General features: G+C 41.5%; 1 protein-coding gene across 4 annotated transcripts in view; it reads right to left on the bottom strand.

Annotated features, from left to right (window-relative positions):
• Nucleotides 1–18,772, bottom strand: part of hip1 (huntingtin interacting protein 1) — a 274,436-nt gene that overhangs the window by 121,760 nt on the left and 133,904 nt on the right. The window lies entirely within an intron of this gene.

Here is an 18,772-nt window from a genome sequence, read left to right as displayed (position 1 = left end):
CTTTCACACTCATGTTAAGGAGACTATGAGATACTTTGTTCATCTATATCTGTGCATGTGCATGTTCTAGTGTGTTGGTTTGAATGGACAAGTTCCAATCTTGTGGTATTGGAATTGTAGTATATTATACTTAGTAGCATTAGATTAGATTTGTGTTGTCTCTTGTCTGCTGATTCTCTTCATATACACTGTATTAGGCTGCCAGGTCACTTGTCACTAGAGTTATTTGCATATAATCTTGAAAGTGTTAGGAAGTAAGATAATATAGTTGAATCTCTGTGTTCTCAAGCATTTAGGTTTAGTCGCCTTCAGCAGTTCAATTGTGGAGTGGCTTCCTCTGGTTAAAACTTTCTCTTGTTGCATACTTCAGTGGTGATCAAAACATTTTGACTGTTCTCAATACTTATTTAGGTAACAATCTCTGTTGTCTTGAATTGAAAAATGGAGGTCTTAGGCAACATGAAATGAGATTCTTCAGTGAATGGTGATGTCTGCATCATTTATCGGGACTGCACTAAAGAAAATCTTGTTCAGGGTAGTGACAAAGGAGGGCTACATTGCAGGGTAGTGCAAGAGTCCGTCACAAGCTCAAAGATCTAAAGTCTCTAAAATGGCATAGATCCTGTTACAGTTGGTTCACCAACAAGACAAATATTAAGAGACTAAAGAAAAGGTCAATGTCTCAAGACACCGAGGAACCCACTGCAGGTCCCTCCACTGGTGCAGCTGCAAGACTCAGAAGTGCCTCCAGTACTTTCAAATGGGCCCTTTGCATATTCTGCCAGGAGGGGAAAGCTGAGAAGACTGTGTACAATGTTGAGACCTTCAAGATGAACGAAAAGATACTGAAGGCTGCAGAGTTTGATGGTGATCTGCACATTGCTCTTGCTGGTTGTGGTGATCTCATGGCAGCAGAAGTAAAATATCAGAACAGTATTAACCACCGTTATGCCGCGTTCAGACCGGGCACGACCAGACACCACAAATTTGCATTGATCGCGTGGCGACGGACGCGCTCTGCTTTTGCTGCGAAAATTCGCCCCAGTGCGTTATCAAATAGGAGGAGCTTCCATTCCGCTCGCCGGCTCCAGTTGTCAGTCAAGTTAACATGACGGACCTTGATCACACGGAGCGAGTTGTTGTTGAAAGCTGACAAACGTCATGAGACGTTCCCAATTCAGGGAGTTTCATTATTTGCTGCAGGAGCTGCGTCTGTATGACGGCCGCTTTCAGCGGCCCTTCCGCCTCTGCAGGACCCAGTTTGAGGACCTCCTGTCCCGTTCACGTGCGCACATGTAAACAATTTAAAAAAAAAACCTCCGCTCCCCCTGCTGCGGGGCTGCTGCTCGCTCCAAAAACTCTGTCATAATTGTGTTTAGAAACCAGTCACCATTTGCTTTATTATAAGTCTGTGTAGCTAGTAAATAAAATATTAATCACAGATGATTCGCTCACGCGCACGAAAAAAAAAAAAAAAAAACTCCGCTGCTTGCTGTGGGGCTGCTGCTCGCTCTTCCCCAAAAAACTCTGTCATAATTGTGTTTAGAAACCAGTCACCATTTGCTTTATTATAAGTCTGTGTAGCTAGTAAATAAAATATTCTTCACAGATGATTCGCTCGCGCGCACGTAAAAAAACTCTGCTGCTTACTGTGGGGCTGCTGCTCGCTCTTCCCCAAAAAACTCTGTCATAATTGTGTTTAGAAACCAGTCATCATTTGCTTTATTATACATCTGTGTAGTTAATTAATAAAATAATCTTCACGGACGATTCGCTCACGCGTGCATGTTAAAAAAAAAAAAAAAAACCTCCGCTGCTTGCTGTGGGGCTGCTGCTCGCTCTTCCCCAAAAAACTGTCATAATTGTGAAATAAAGGACAAAAGGGACATAAGTCCTGCTCACAGGCAGAGACAGGACATGTTCAGATCCAACTCAGTCAAACTCCAGACATCTCCACGTCACTACATATTCAGTCCCTGACTGGTCATCGCGGTGCGACAAGACGAAAAAGTTCAGATTTTTGAACTTGGGGGGGAGGGCAACGCAACGTGATGAAATATCGCGCCACAAATGCGCCAATCGCTCAAAATTGCTTCACTCGCGTCGCTTCATTCGCGTCCATCGCGTCGTGCTGCGTGGCTTGGTGCCAAAACGCGTCCTTCCATAGGGATTACATGGTAACCTGTCGTTGCTATTGCTCACATCGCGCCTGGTGTGAATGCGGCATTAAAGATTAACTCGCGCGTTGCCTGTGGTGGTCCAGGAGCTCTAGATTGGGTAGTGTTTAATAGGCAGTTGCCATTTTTGGTGGGCGGTAATACGAGGTCTATTAGAAAAGTATCCAACCTTATTATTTTTTTCAAAAACCATATGGATTTGAATCACATATGATTGCGTCAGACAAGCTTGAACCCTCGTGCACATGTGAGTTTTTCCACGCCTGTCGGTTGCGTCATTCGCCTGTGAGCAGGCTTTGAGTGAGGAGTGCTCCAGCCCCCTCGGCGGATTTTCATTGTTAGGAAATGGCGGAATGATTTGGGCTTTTTTTTCCATCAGAGTTTTTACAGAAACTGTTAGAGACTGGCAGCTGGAAACCATTAGAAAAATTTATCTGGCTTTCGGTGAAAATGTTACGGGCTTGGTAGAGAATAAGGAGTGTTACTGTCGCTTTAAGGACGGCCCCCAGCGGCTCTGGGGCGTGCCGCGCTCCGAAGCCGCCATCGACAGGCTGAACGACCATTTAATTTCTAAACGGATGGCTGTCTGGATCCGTGACCATCGTGTGCCATTTCTCTGGTTATCACAAGAGCTGGACATCAACCATTTTCTGGCAGATTTCACTTTTAATAAGAGATTTTGTCATGGAAAGCCGAGTGGAGGCTTCGCGCGTCACGATGGATTCGCTACTGGAGCGAGACAAAACCACCTCCGTTTTGGTCTCACAGGACGGCTTTGAGATGGCGTTCAGACAGCTGACGGTGGTTTTTCCATCGAGTGATTATCCGAGAAATTGTGGATGTGCCTGGACATGCCAGAACATGTCCCGTGAGGCTTCATCACGGCGTTGCTGTGCGCCATGCGGCACCGCGCGAAGCCTCCGCTCCTCTTTCCATGACAAAAACTCCTGTAACAGTGGAATGTGCCATTCATTTCCAAACTGGATGCTGTGTTTTATCTGGGACGTCGTCTGACTAGCACAGGAATTGTGAAAAGACGTGGACATCAGCAATTTTCGGCACAGTGAGACAGACGTGCGGAGGATTTCCGCGAGTCGCGGCGGTGCCGCATGGCGCAAAGCAACGCCGTGATGAAGCCTCACGGGATATGTTCTGGCATGTACTGGCACATCCACAATTTCTCGGATAATCACTCGATGGAAAAACCACCAACAGCTGTCTGAACGCCATCTCAAAGCCGTCCTGTGAGACCAAAACGGAGGTGGTTTTGTCTCGCTCCAGTAGCGAATCCATTGTGACGCACGAAGCCTCCGCTCGGCTTTCCATGACAAAATCTCTTGTTAAAAGTGAAATCTGCCGGAAAATGGTTGATGTCTAGCTCTTGTGATAACCAGAGAAAGTGCACACGACGGTCCCAGCTCCACAGAGCCATCTGTTTAGAAATGATCCGGTGGTTTGTGGCTCTCGATGGCGGCACGGAGCGCGGCGCGCCGAGCGTCCTTAAAACCGTCCTTAAAGCTGTAGTAACAGTCCTTATTCTCTGTGAAGCCCATAAAATTTTCACTGAAAGCCAGATAAATTTTTCGAATGGTTTCCAGCTGCCAGTCTCTAACAGTTTCTGAAAAAACTCTGATGGAAAAAAAGCCCAAATCATTCCGCCATTTCCTGACAATGAAAATCCGCCGAGGGGGTGGACCACTCCTCACTCAAAGCCTGCTCACAGGAGAATGACGCAACCGACAGGCATGGAAAAACTCACGCATGCGCACGAGGGTTCAAGCTTGTCTGACGCAATCACACGTGATTCAAATCCATATGGTTTTTGAAAAAAATAATAAGGTCGGATACTTTTCTAATAGACCTCATAAATTATATAAAGTTTCTATAATGATTTTGAATGGTGTGTGACTCCAAAAAGTAATTATCAATGTCCATTGTTCATTGTTGTTACATAACAGCCATATTTTTTCCAAAAATATTAGTCTGATCTACATTTTGTTTTGGTGGCATTCATGATTGACCCAAAATGCATAAGCATACAAAACAGCAAATGCCTGCTCTGCCCAGTTTCTCCGTGATTGAAGCTATAAACACGCTTGCACACATGCATGTACACAAAGGCCACTTGGCTTTTAATACAACCCCTGGCAAAAATTATGGAATCACCGGCCTCGGCGGATGTTCATTCAGTTGTTTAATTTTGTAGAAATAAAGCAGATCACAGACATGACACAAAACTAAAGTAATTTCAAATGGCAACTTTCTGGCTTTAAGAAACACTATAATAAATCAGGAAAAAAAATTGTGGCAGTCACTAACGGTTACTTTTTTAGACCAAGCAGAGGGAAAAAAAATGGAATCACTCAATTCCACCTCTGGCTTTTATAACAGCTTGCAGTCTCTGAGGCATGGACTTAATGAGTGACAAACAGTACTCTTCATCAATCTGGCTCCAACTTTCTCTGATTGCTGTTGCCAGATCAGCTTTGCAGGTTGGAGCCTTGTCATGGACCATTTTCTTCAACTTCCACCAAAGATTTTCAATTGGATTAAGATCCGGACTATTTGCAGGCCATGACATTGACCCTATGTGTCTTTTTGCAAGGAATGTTTTCACAGTTTTTGCTCTATGGCAAGATGCATTATCATCTTGAAAAATGATTTCATCATCACCAAACATCCTTTCAAATGATGGGATAAGAAAAGTGTCCAAAATATCAACGTAAACTTGTGCATTTATTGATGATGTAATGACAGCCATCTCCCCAGTGCCTTTACCTGACATGCAGCCCCATATTATCAATGACTGTGGAAATTTACATGTTCTCTTCAGGCAGTCATCTTTATAAATCTAACTGGAACGGCACAAAACAAAAGTTCTAGCATCATCACCTTGCCTAATGCAGATTCGAGATTCATCACTGAATATGACTTTCATCCACTCATCCACAGTCCACGATTGCTTTTCCTTAGCCCATTGTAACCTTGTTTTTTTCTGTTTAGGTGTTAATGGTGGCTTTCATTTAGCTTTACTGTATGTAAATACCATTTCCTTTAGGCGGTTTCTTACAGTTTGGTCACAGACGTTGACTCCAGTTTCCTCCCATTCGTTCCTCATTTGTTTTGTTGTGCATTTTCGATTTTTGAGACATACTGCTTTAAGTTTTCTGTCTTGAAGCTTTGATGTCTTCCTTGGTCTACCAGTATGTTTGCCTTTAACAACCTTCCCATGTTGTTTGTATTTGGTCCAGAGTTTAGACACAGCTGACTGTGAACAACCAACATCTTTTGCAACATTGCATGATGATTTACCCGCTTTTAAGAGTTTGATAATCCTCTCCTTTGTTTCAATTGACATCTCTCGTGTTGGAGCCATGATTCATGTCAGTCCACTTGGTGCAACAGCTCTCCAAGGTGTGATCACTCCTTTTTAGATGCAGACTAACGAGCAGATCTGATTTGATGCAGGTGTTAGTTTTGGGGATGAAAATTTACAGGGTGATTCCATAATTTATTCCTCAGAATTGAGTGAGGCCATATTTTTTTCCCCTCTGCTTGGTCTAAAAAAGTAACCGTTACTGACTGCCACAATTATTTTTCCTGATTTCTTATAGTGTTTCTTAAAGCCAGAAACTTGCCATTTGAAATGACTTTAGTTTTGTGTCATGTCTGTGATCTGCTTTTTTCTACAAAATTAAACAACTGAATGAACATCCTCCGAGGCAGGTGATTCCATAATTATTGCCAGGGGTTGTATATAGATTTATATTTTCAACAATCACATTTCATTTGCTCTTGATGATTATTTGCCAGCACATGCAGTCATGTTACATCAAATCAAATCAAATTAATTTTATTTATATAGCGCCAAATCACAACAACAGCTGCCACAAGGCACTTTATATTGCAAGGCAAAAGCCATATAATAATCACAGAAAAACCGCAACGGTCAAAACGACCGCCTATGAGCAAGCACTTGGCGACAGTGGGAAGGAAAAACTCCCTTTTAACAGGAAGAAACCTCCAACAGAACCCGGCTCAGGGAGGGGCAGTCTTCTGCTGGGACTGGTTGGGGCTGAGGGGAGAGAATCAGGAAAAAGACATGCAGTGGAAGACAGCAGAGATCAGTCACTAATGATTAAATGCAGAGTGGTGCATACAGAGCAAAAAGAGAAAGAAACACTCAGTGCATCATGGGAACCCCCCAGCAGTCTAAGTCTATAGCAGCATAACTAAGAGATGGTTCAGGGTCACCTGATCCACCCCTAACTATAAGCTTTAGCATAAAGGAAAGTTTTAAGCCTAATCTTAAAAGTAGAGAGGGTGTCTGTCTCCCTGATCCGAATTGGGAGCTGGTTCCACAGGAGAGGAGCCTGAAAGCTGAAGGCTCTGCCTACCATTCTACTCTTACAAACCCTAGGAACTACAAGTAAGCCTGCAGTCTGAGAGCAAAGTGCTCTATTGGGGAGATATGGTACTATGAGGTCCCTAAGATAAGATGGGACCTGATTATTCAAAACCTTATAAGTAAGAAGAAGAATTTTTAAATTCAAAAATGACTCCAAGATTTCTCACAGTATTACTAGAGGTCAGGGTAATGCCATCCAGAGTAAGGATCTGGTTAGACACCATGTTTCTAAGATTTGTGGGGCCAAGTACAATAACTTCAGTTTTATCTGAGTTTAAAAGCAGGAAATTAGAGGTCACCATGTCCTTATGTCTGTAAGACAATCCTGCAGTTTAGCTAATTGGTGTGTGTCCTCTGGCTTCATGGATAGATAAAGCTGGGTATCATCTGCGTAACAATGAAAATTTAAGCAATGCCGTCTAATAATACTGCCTAAGGGAAGCATGTATAAAGTGAATAAAATTGGTCCTAGCACAGAACCTTGTGGAACTCCATAATTAACCTTAGTCCGTGAAGAAGATTCCTCATTTACATGAACAAATTGTAATCTATTAGATAAATATGATTCAAACCACCGCAGTGCAGTGCCTTTAATACCTATGGCATGCTCTAATCTCTGTAATAAAATTTTATGGTCAATAGTCTCAAAAGCAGCACTGAGGTCTAACAGGACAAGCACAGAGATGAGTCCACTGTCTGAGGCCATAAGAAGATCATTTGTAACCTTCACTAATGCTGTTTCTGTACTATGATGAATTCTGAAACCTGACTGAAACTCTTCAAATAGACCATTCCTCTGCAGATGATCAGTTAGCTGTTTTACAACTACCCTTTCAAGAATTTCTGAGAGAAAAGGAAGGTTGGAGATTGGCCTAAAATTAGCTAAGATAGCTGGGTCAAGTGATGGCTTTTTAAGTAATGGTTTAATTACTGCCACCTTAAAAGCCTGTGGTACATAGCCAACTAATAAAGATAGATTGATCATATTTAAGATCGAAGCATTAATTAATGGTAGGGCTTCCTTGAGCAGCCTGGTAGGAATGGGGTCTATTAGACATGTTGATGGTTTGGAGGAAGTGACTAATGAAAATAACTCAACAATCGGAGAGAAAGAGTCTAACCAAATACCAACATTACTGAAAGCAGCCAAAGATAATATGTCTTTGGGATGGCTATGAGTAATTTTTTCCTCTAATAGTTAAAATTTTATTAACAAAGAAAGTCATGAAGTCATTACTAGTTAAAGTTAAAGGAATACTCGGCTAAATAGAGCTCTGACTCTGTCAGCCTGGCTACAGTGCTGAAAAGAAACCTGGGGTTGTTCTTATTTTCTTCAATTAGTGATGAGTAGTAAGATGTCCTAGCTTTACGGAGGGCTTTTTTATAGAGCAACAAACTCTTTTTCCAGGCTAAGTGAAGATCTTCTAAATTAGTGAGACGCCATTTCCTCTCCAACTTACAGGTTATCTGCTTTAAGCTACGAGTTTGTGAGTTATACCACGTAGTCAGGCACTTCTGATTTAAGGCTCTCTTTTTAGAGGAGCTACAGCATCCAAGGTTGTGCTCAATGAGGATGTAAAACTATTGACGAGATAATCTATCTCACTCACAGAGTTTAGGTAGCTACTCTGCACTGTGTTGGTATATGGCACTGGAGAACATAAAGAAGGAACCATATCCTTAAACCTAGTTACAGCGCTTTCTGAAAGACTTCTACTGTAATGAAACTTATTCCCCACTGCTGGGTAGTCCATTAAAGTAAATGTAAATGTTATTAAGAAATGATCAGACAGAAGGGGGTTTTCAGGGAATACTGTTAAGTCTTCAATTTCCATACCATAAGTCAAAACAACAGATCTAAAGTATGATTAAAGTGGTGGGTGGACTCATTTACATTTTGAGCAAAGCCAACTGAGTCTAATAATAGATTAAATGCAGTGTTGAGGCTGTCATTCTCAAAATCTATGTGGATGTTAAAATCGCCCACTATAATTATCTTATCTGAACTAAGCACTAAGTCAGACAAAAGGTCTGAAAATTCACAGAGAAACTCACAGTAACGACCAGGAGGACGATAGATAACAAATAAAACTGGTTTTTGGGACTTCCAATTTGGATGGACAAGACTTAAGAGTCAAGCTTTCAAATGAATTAAAGCTCTGCCTGGGTTTTTGATTAATTAATAAGCTGGAGTGGAAGATTGCTGCTAATCCTCCCCCTTGGCCCGTGCTACGAGCATTCTGACAGTTAGTGTGACTCAGGGGTGTTGACTCATTTAAACTAACATATTCATCCTGCTGTAACCAGGTTTCTGTAAGGCAGAATAAATCAATATGTTGATCAATTATTATATCATTTACTAACAGGGACTTAGAAGAGAGAGACCTAATGTTTAATAGACCACATTTAACTGTTTTAGTCTGTGGTGCAGTTGAAGGTGCTATATTATTTTTTCTTTTTGAATTTTTATGCTTAAATAGATTTTTACTGGTTGTTGGTGGTCTGGGAGCAGGCACCATCTACGGGGATGGGGTAATGAGGGGATGGCAGGGGGAGAGAAGCTGCAGAGAGGTGTGTAAGACTACAACTCTGCTTCCTGGTCCCAACCCTGGATAGTCACGGTTTGGAGGGTTTAATAAAATTGGCCAGATTTCTAGAAATGAGAGTTGCTCCATCCAAAGTGGGATGGATGCCATCTCTCCTAACAAGACCAGGTTTTCCCCAGAAGCTTTGCCAATTATCTATGAAGCCCACCTAATTTTTTTGGACACCACTCAGACAGCCAGCAATTCAAGGAGAACATGCGGCTAAACATGTCACTCCCGGTCCGATTGGGGAGGGGCCCAGAGAAAACTACAGAGTTTTTGCAAAGTTACACACCAATTCAATGTTAATTTTAGTGACCTCCGATTGGCGTAACCGGGTGTCATTACTGCCGACGTGAATTACAATCTTACCAAATTTACGCTTAGCCTTAGCCAGCAGTTTCAAATTTCCTTCAATGTCGCCTGCTCTGGCCCCCGGAAGACAACTGACTATGGTTGCTGGTGTCGCTATCTTCACATTTCTCAAAACAGAGTCGCCAATAACCAGAGTTTGTTCCTCGGCGGGTGTGTCGCCGAGTGGGGAAAAACGGTTAGAAATATGAACGGGTTGGTGGTGTACAGGGGGCTTGTGTTTCGGACTACGCTTCCTCCTCACAGTCACCCAGCCAGAATGCTTTCCTGGCTGCTCGGGATCCGCTGGGGGGCAGCTAACGAGGCTAAGCAACCTGTAGGATTTTCCAATGTGCGGAGCCGAGTCTCCAATTCGCTCAGCCTGGCCTCCAAAGCTACAAATAAGCTACACTTATTACAAGTACCATTACTGCTAAAGGAGGCCGAGGAATAACTAAACATTTCACACCCAGAGCAGAGAAGTGCGGGAGAGACAGGAGAAGCCGCCATGCTAAACTGGCTAAGAGATAGTAGCTGTGCTAAGCTAGCGGATTCCTAAAAGCACATAAAGTGAATAATGTGTAAATAATTTAGAGGTGAATTCAGCAGAGGGAGTGCTTTAGTTAAGGCACGTGAAGATTACACTGTGAAACAAATCGTTATCTAGTTATCTAGATCAATCTAACTACGCAGATTAAACAGCTAACAGATACAGCAAAACACCGCTGTGGTCCGGAACAGGAAGTGATACAAAACCGCAGTGAGAGCCAACCACCAGTAGAGGCCAGTAGAGCCTCAATGAGCCTCCAAAACCTCATGATCAAGTAATTTTTTTTTTTTTATCATTTCAACATGTAATTACATCCTCATTGACTATGTGACTGCTTTTTATGTTGTTGTTGTGTCATGACAGAGTAATTACTAAAATATGAATTTGACTATTGTAGTGATTGTGTATGCTTTGAAATTATGCACAATAGGGGTGGGGCTTATTCTACCTGAGTGTCTTATTGACTGAATGCTGACTTCATGGACATATTTAATGATTCATTCATTTAATGTTAAAACATACAGTGCATCTGGAAAGTATTCACAGCGCTTCACTTTTTCCATATTTTATGTTATGGCCTTATTCCAAAATGGAGTAAAATAATTTTTTACCCTCAAAATTCTACTCACAATACCCATAATGGCAACTTGACAAAAGTTAGTTTTTAGTTAGTTAGTGTTTTTTTTTTTTTTTTTTTTTTTTTTTTGCAAAATTATAAAACAAAAAAACAAAAAACTAAGAAATCCCATGTATTCACACCCTTTGCTGAATACTTCTTGAATATGATGCCACAAGCTTGGCGCACTTATCTTTTAGCAGTTTTGTCCATTCCTCTTGCAGTACCTCTCAAGATCCATTAGGTTGGATGGGGAGCGTCGGTGCATAGACATTTTCAGATCTCTCCCGAGACGTTCAATCAGATTCAGGTCTGGGCTCTGGCTGGGTCACTCAAGGACATTCACAGAGTTGTCCTGAACCCACTCCTTTGATATCTTGGCTGTGTGCTGAGGGTCACTGTCCTGCTGAAAGATGAACCGTTGCTCCAGTCTGAGATCAAGAGCGCTGTGGAGCAAGTTTTCATCCAGGATGTCTCTGTACATTGCTGCATTCATCTTTCCCTCGATCCTGACTCAGGTCCCAGTTCCTGCCACTGAAAAACATCGCCACAACATGCTGCTGCCACCACGCTTCACTGTAGAGATGGTGCCTGGTTTTCTTCAAACATGATGCCTGGCATTCACGCCAGAGAGTTCAATCTTTGTCTCATCAGACCAGAGAATTTTGTTTTTCATGGTCTGAGAGTCATTCAGGTGCCTTTTGGCAGACTCCAGGCAGGGTGCCATGTGCCTTTTATGAAGTTGTGGCTTCCGTCTGGCTACTCGACCATACAGGCCTGATTGCTGGATTGCTGCAGAGACAGCTGACCTTCTGGAAGGTTCTCCTCTCTCCAGAGAAATGTTGGAGCTCTGACAGAGTGACCATCAGGTTATTGGTCACCTCCCTGACTAAGGCCCTCCTACCCCAATCACTCTGTTTAGATGGGCGGCCAGCTCAAGGAAAAGTCTGGTGGAGCTGAACTTCTTCCATTCACGGATGATGGAGGCCACTGTGCTCATTGAGACCATCAAAGCAACAGAAATGTTTCTTTACCCTTCCTCAGATTTGTGCCTTGAGACAATCCTGTCTCAGAGGTCTACAGGCAATTCCTTTGACTTCATGCTTGGTTGACATATACTGTCAACTGTGGGACCTTATATTAGACAGCTACATGCCTGTCCAAATCATGTCCAATCAACTGAATTTATGCCAGGTGGACTCCAATTAAGCTGTAAAAACATCTCAAGGGTGATCAGTGAAAACAGGATGCACCTGAGCTCAATTTTCAGCATCATGGCAAAGTCTGTGAATACTTACAGTTGTGCTCGAAAGTTTACATAGCCTGGCAGAATTTTTGCTTTTTTGACCATTTTTAAGAGAATATGAATGACAACACAAAAACTTTTTTTTCCACTCATGGTTAGTGGTTGCACGAAGCCATTTATTGTCAAACAACTGTGTTTCCTCTTTTTAAATCAAAATGACAAGAGAACTATCCAAATGACCCTGATCCAAAGTTTACATACCCCTGTTGTTAATACTGTGTATTGCCCTCTTTAGCATCAATGACAGCTTGGAGTCTTTTGTGGTAGTTTTGGATGAGGCTCTCTGATGGTAAAGCTGCCACTGAATATGTCTTGAACTTTATTTACATTACTTACAAAGAAATACATACAGTATGGCACTTTATGGTAAATCTGCATGGCGTAGACAGTTCTCAAAAACTGGGTGACTGTGCAAGAAGGAGAACAGTGAGGAAAGCCACCAAGACACCCAGATAACCCAGGAGAAGTTATGGGCTTATGTGGCTGTGATTGGAGAAATTGTGCACAGTGCAAGCTTTGCATTTTGCATCACTACTCTTAGCTTCATAGTAGCTTCTTTCACCAAAACAGATCAAATCTAGGCTTGCATCTCAGATGTACCTTCTGGCAATTTGTAGCTAAACTTTCAGGTCTTCTTTTTAAGAAAATCCTCCTCTATACCACTTCATCATGAAGACAGATAACTGGTGATTCAAAATGCAAAGCTTGCACTGTTCATTATTTCTCCAATCACAGCCACATAAGTCTATAACTTCTTCTGGGTTGTCGGGGTGTCTTGGTGGCTTTCCTCACTCTTCTACTTCTTACATAGTCACTCAGTTTTTGAGACCTGTCTACTCCATGCAGATTTACCATAGAGTGCCATATTGTTTGTATTTCTTTGTAATTGATGTAAATAAAGTCTGAAACATATTCAGTGGCAGCTTTACCAGCAGAGAGCCTCGTCCACAATGACCACAAAAGACTCCAAGCTGTCACTGATGTTAAAGGGGGCAATACACATTATTAAGAACAGGGGTATGTAAACCTTTGATCAGGTAAAGTGAAGAACCCTGGAGTGATTCTCGATCTCACACTGTCCCTTGACCTACACATTAGAGAAATCAATAAGATTGCTTTCTCCCATCTTCGTAATATAGGGAGGATTTGTCCCATCCTCTCTATGGCTGATGCAGAGACTGTGAGCCACGCCTCTGTATGTTCTCGACTGGACAACTGCAACGTCCAGTTCTCATGCTTACCGTAGTCCAGCATTAGAGGTCTCTAACTGGTTGAAAATGCAACTGCTAGAACTTTGACTAGAAGCAGTAAGTTTGACCACTAGGGATGGGTATTGATAAGATTTTATCGATATCAATGCCACTGTCGATCCGATTCCTTATCGATACCTTGTGAATTTTCTGTGTACTAAAAGTAGGCGTTACAGGTTTTCTATGTCAACAACATTTTAAATTGGTCACTGGATCCTTGATCTCTGGACATAAATAAAAATAAATAAAATCTGTAGTTTCTGTCTAAAGTATTTCCTTTCAGACATTTTGGCATGAATGTCTCTCCATACTTCTGAGCTGAGCTCAGCCGGCTGCTGCATGTCAGCGCAGGATGTCTTGTTTTGGGAGGAAAAAAGTTTTGATCGATTGCAGTTTGTTTGTATTACATTTGAAAAGAGGTGTCATTTGATTTAAACGGTGTTTCGCTTTGAAGTTATTAATTCCGACTGGACTCTATCCTTCTAACTTGACTCAGCAGAGAGCTGTGTGAACAGAATGGAGGACGATTCTCGTTTCTTTCTCCCAACAAGACAGGAGTCCCAGTTAGTGACTTTATTCCGCACAAAAGTGACTCACGATTGACATATTCAGGGATGAAAGTGGTGAAAAACAAAAAAAGCTGAAACGTAAAATTACCCCCAACACCACCTGCATGAAAAATGTTTGAATTCTAGAAGCTCTGAAATGCAATCTGGAACTATTCAAGACAATAAACTGCAGTGAGTGCAGCATCCATTTAGTGAGAAAAAAAAAACAACTTTCTTTATTCAAATTCATTCCAGTAGTATTCTGCTCTTACTAGGATGTACGTAGCAGTCTTCTAGCTTGGCAGATAGTTCTGGAGGAAATCACTGAAGAAAATTAACAAATTGAAAATATGGTTTGACCAAAACAAACTGCCATTAAACTTAAATAAAACAGGAATGAAGTGGAGGTGTAAGAGTCACTTGGTGTTCAAAGGAAACAGTTATTTATTTCTATACAGTGAAGAAAATAAGTCTTTGAACCCTGCAATTTTGCAAGTTCTCCCACTTAGAAATGATGGAGGGGTCTGAAATTTTCATCTTAGGTGCATGTAATGAAATCACAATGTATGATTTTTTAATAATTTATTTGTATGTTACTGCTGCAAATAAGTATTTGAACACCTGTGAAAATCAATGTTAATATTTGGTACAGTAGCCTTTGTTTGCAATTACAGAGGTCAAACGTCTCCCGTAGTTTTTCACCAGGTTTTCACACACTGCAGCAGGGATTTTGGTCCACTCCTCCATACAGATCTGCTCTAGATCTTTCAGGTTTGGAGTTAATCTCCCTCCAATGATTTTCTATTGAGTTCAGGTCTGGAGACTGGCCAGGCCACTCCAGGACCTTGAAATGCTTCTTATGGAGCCCCTCCTTAGTCTCCCTGGCTGTGTGTTTGGGGTCATTGTCATGCTGGAATATCCAGCCATGACCCATCTTCACTGCTCCTACTGAGGGATGGAGGTTGTTTGACAAAATCTCGCAATACATGACCCCATCCATCCTCCCTTCAATATGGTGCAGTCGTCCTGTCCCGTTTGCAGAAGAGCACCCCCAGAGTATGATGTTTCCACCCCCATGCTTCACAGTTGGGATGGTTTTCTTGGGGTTGTTCTCATCCTCTAAACATGGTAAGAGGAGTTGGTTCCAAAAAGCTCTATTCCGGTCTCATCTGACCACATGACCTTCTCCCATGCCTCCTCTGGATCATCCAGATGGTCACTGGTGAACTTCAAATGGGCCTGGACATGTGCTGGCTTGAGCAGGGGGACCTTGCTGCCCTGCAGGATTTTAAACCGTGACAGCATCATGTGTTACTAATGCAATCTTTGTGACTGTGGTCCCAGCTCTCTTCAGGTCATTGACCAGGTCCTCCTGTGTAGTTCTGAGCTTTCTCAGAATCATCCTTACCCCACAAAGTCAGATCTTGCATGGAATCCCAGACCGAGGGAGACTGACAGTCATCTTGTGTTTCTTCCACTTTCTAATAAATAATCATAACAGTTGCTGTCTTCTACCAAGCTGCTTGCCTGCTGTCCTGTAGTCCATCCCAGCCTTGTGGAGGTCTACAGTTTTGTCCCTGGTGTCCTTAGACAGCTCTTTGGTCTTGGCTATGGTGGACAGGTTGGAGTGTGATTGATTGAGTGTGTGAACAGGTGTCTTTTATACAGGTAACAAGTTCAAACAGGTGCAATTAATACAGGTAAAGAGTGCCGAATAAGAGGGTTTCTTAAAGAAAAATTAACAGGTCGGTGTGAGCCAGAATTCTTGCTGGTTGGTAGGGGGTCAAATACTTATTTGCAGCAGTAACATACAAATAAATTATTAAAAAAAAAAAATCATACATTGTGATTTCCAGATTTTTTTTTTTAGATTATGTCTCTCACAGTGGACATGCACCTAAGATGAAAATTTCAGACCCCTCCATGATTTGTAAGTGGGAGAACTTGCAAAACTGCAGGGTGTTCAAATACTTATTTTCCTCACTGTATGCATTTATTTATTTTCATTATTTGGTTTTATCAGGTTCTTTTTGTCTCTTTCTCTAAAATTGTATTGTAGCATTATTAGTTACTATGAGTTATTATTACTATTATTGTTGTTTTTGCTATTATTATTAACATATGAAAAAGAAATTTAAAAAAATTACAATTTCACACTCTTACATCAACGAACGCTGAGCCATTAATTATTATACAGAAAACAAACGCAGACAAACGTGCCGAGATGCGAACAGCTTAATGATAACTTTAACATTGAAAACGCCATAGACATGTTAATGTGTTAGCATCAGTCCCGTTGTTAAATTATAAAATACATCTAACAACTGTTTCAGAATACCATAACAGGTCGGTTTAGCATAAAAAAGGTAAATATTACTCACAGACATATGCTCTGTAGGGTTTTAGCAGGGAAAAATTAAGATAAAGCAAAATAAAACAATGAATCAACGAAGCAGCGGATCAAAGCACTGCTTCGATTGGTTCAAGGTTCAAAGCAAAGCCGCGCTGCAGAAAAGCTGATTACAGACCCACTGCAGGGTCTCTAATCAATGTAGAGAAATGATCATTTTCCTGACAAACACCCCCAAAAGCAATGGCCCCTCTGAAGGACCAATAAGGGAATCGTTAAGCGAAAAGGTTAAGGCTGTCGGTGGATTGAATCATTTCTTAACGATACCTGAAAGTAACCGGTCCTTGATACCCATCCCTATTGACCACATTATACCATTTTCGGCCTCTCTTCACTGGCTTCCTGCCTCTGTGAGGTCAGATTTTAAGGTTTGGTTATTAACTAACAAAATCATTCACGGACCAGTGCCTCCCTACCTAGCCAACCTAATTAAACCTTATGTACAGACCCATGCTCTGCGTTCCCAGGATGCAGGATTACTACATGTCCCTAAGGTTAAAAAGAAGTCAACAGGCCACAGAGCCTGATCTTATCGCGTATCTATTTGGTGGAACAATCTGCCTGCGGAGATAAAAGAGTCTGATTCTGTGGAGTCATTCACGTCCAGATTAAAGACTCATTTGTTCTCCCTGTCATATGGTTAGCATATCTGTGTAGTATAGTGTTTTGCATCACCGCTCGTAGCTGCATAGTGAAGTGGAACAGAGAAGGATTTTCTTTCAAAAAACAGATCAAATCTAGGCTTGCATCTCAGATGTGCCTTCTGGCAAATTGTAGCTGAACTTTCAAGTCTTCTTTTTAAGAAAATCCTCCTCTATACCACTTCATCATGAAGCTGTACAGTAGTGTTCAGAATAATAGTAGTGCTATGTGACTAAAAAGATTAATCCAGGTTTTGAGTATATTTCTTATTGTTACATGGGAAACAAGGTACCAGTAGATTTAGTGGATTCTCACAAATCCAACAAGACCAAGCATTCATGATATGCACACTCTTAAGGCTATGAAATTGGGCTATTAGTAAAAAAAAAAAAAAGTAGAAAAGGGGGTGTTCACAATAATAGTAGTGTGGCATTGAGTCAGTGAGTTTGTCAATTTTGTGGAACAAACAGGTGTGAATCAGGTGTCCCCTATGTAAGGATGGAGCCAACACCTGTTGAACATGCTTTTCTCTTTGAAAGCCTGAGGACAATGGGACGTTCAAGACATTGTTCAGAAGAACAGCGTAGTTTGATTAAAAAGTTGATTGGAGAGGGGAAAACATATACGCAGGTGCAAAAAATTATAGGCTGTTCATCTACAATGATCTCCAATGCTTTAAAATGGACAAAACAACCAGAGACGCATGGAAGAAAATGGAAATCAACCATCAAAATGGATAGAAGAATAACCAGAATGGCAAAGGCTCACCAACTGATCAGCTCCAGGATGATCAAAGACAGTCTGGAGTTACCTGTAAGTGCTGTGACAGTTAGAAGATGCCTGTGTGAAGCTAATTTATTTGCAATAATCTCCCGCAAAGTCCCTCTGTTAAATAAAAGAAATGTGCAGAAGAGGATACAATTTGCCAAAGAACACATCAACTGGCCTAAAGAGAAATGGAGGAATATTTTGTGGACTGATGAGAGTAAAATTGTTCTTTTTGTGTCCAAGGGCCGCAGGCAGTTTGTGAGACGACCCCCAAACTCTGAATTCAAGCCACAGTTCACAGTGAAGACAGTGAAGCATGGTGGTGCAAGCATCATGATACGGGCATGTTTCTCCTACTATGGTGTTGGTGTTAAAAATTGTGGTTATACAACTAAATACTAGTTTAGTGATTCACAGGATTGCTAAAAAAGCAGTTTGAACATAATAGTTTTGAGTTTGTAGTGTCAACAGCAGATGCTACTATTATTGTGAACACCCTCTTTTCTACTTTTTTTTTTTACTAATAGCCCAATTTCATAGCCTTAAGAGTGTGCATATCATGAATGCTTGGTCTTGTTGGATTTGTGAGAATCTACTGGTACCTTGTTTCCCATGTAACAATAAGAAATATACTCAAAACCTGGATTAATTTTTTTAGTCACATAGCACTACTATTATTCTGAACACTACTGTATAACTGGGGATGCAAAATGTGCACAATTTCTCCACAGCCACAGAAGCTTATAACTTCATGGCTTTCCTCACTCGTCTTCTTGCACAATCACTTAGTTGTTGATAACTGCCTCCTCCAGGCAGATTTACCACACAGTACCATACTGACTGCATTTTTAAAAGACTAATGCAAATTAAATCCAAGACACATTCAGTGATTTGGAAATGTTTGTGTATCCATCCTCTGACTTGTCTGAAGAAATTTGACAACAAAACTGATTATTTACATGTGTTATGGGTCATTTCATGAAGAGGTCACCAATATGTGACATGATGGTCAATTTTAAAATTTCCAAGCAAGGTGCTACAGACTGTAAGACATGAATATACCATGGGTGCAAGCAACTCAAAATTTTCTGACTGAACATTTTCTGTGAGTGGACGGCCGAGCGCCAAAGGCGCGACGTCCCTTTGGGGGTCCGGGGCATG

This window comes from Thalassophryne amazonica, chromosome 4 (assembly GCF_902500255.1).
Source record: "Thalassophryne amazonica chromosome 4, fThaAma1.1, whole genome shotgun sequence".
NCBI lineage: Eukaryota > Metazoa > Chordata > Actinopteri > Batrachoidiformes > Batrachoididae > Thalassophryne > Thalassophryne amazonica.
This window is presented reverse-complemented; position numbering and strand designations above follow the sequence as displayed.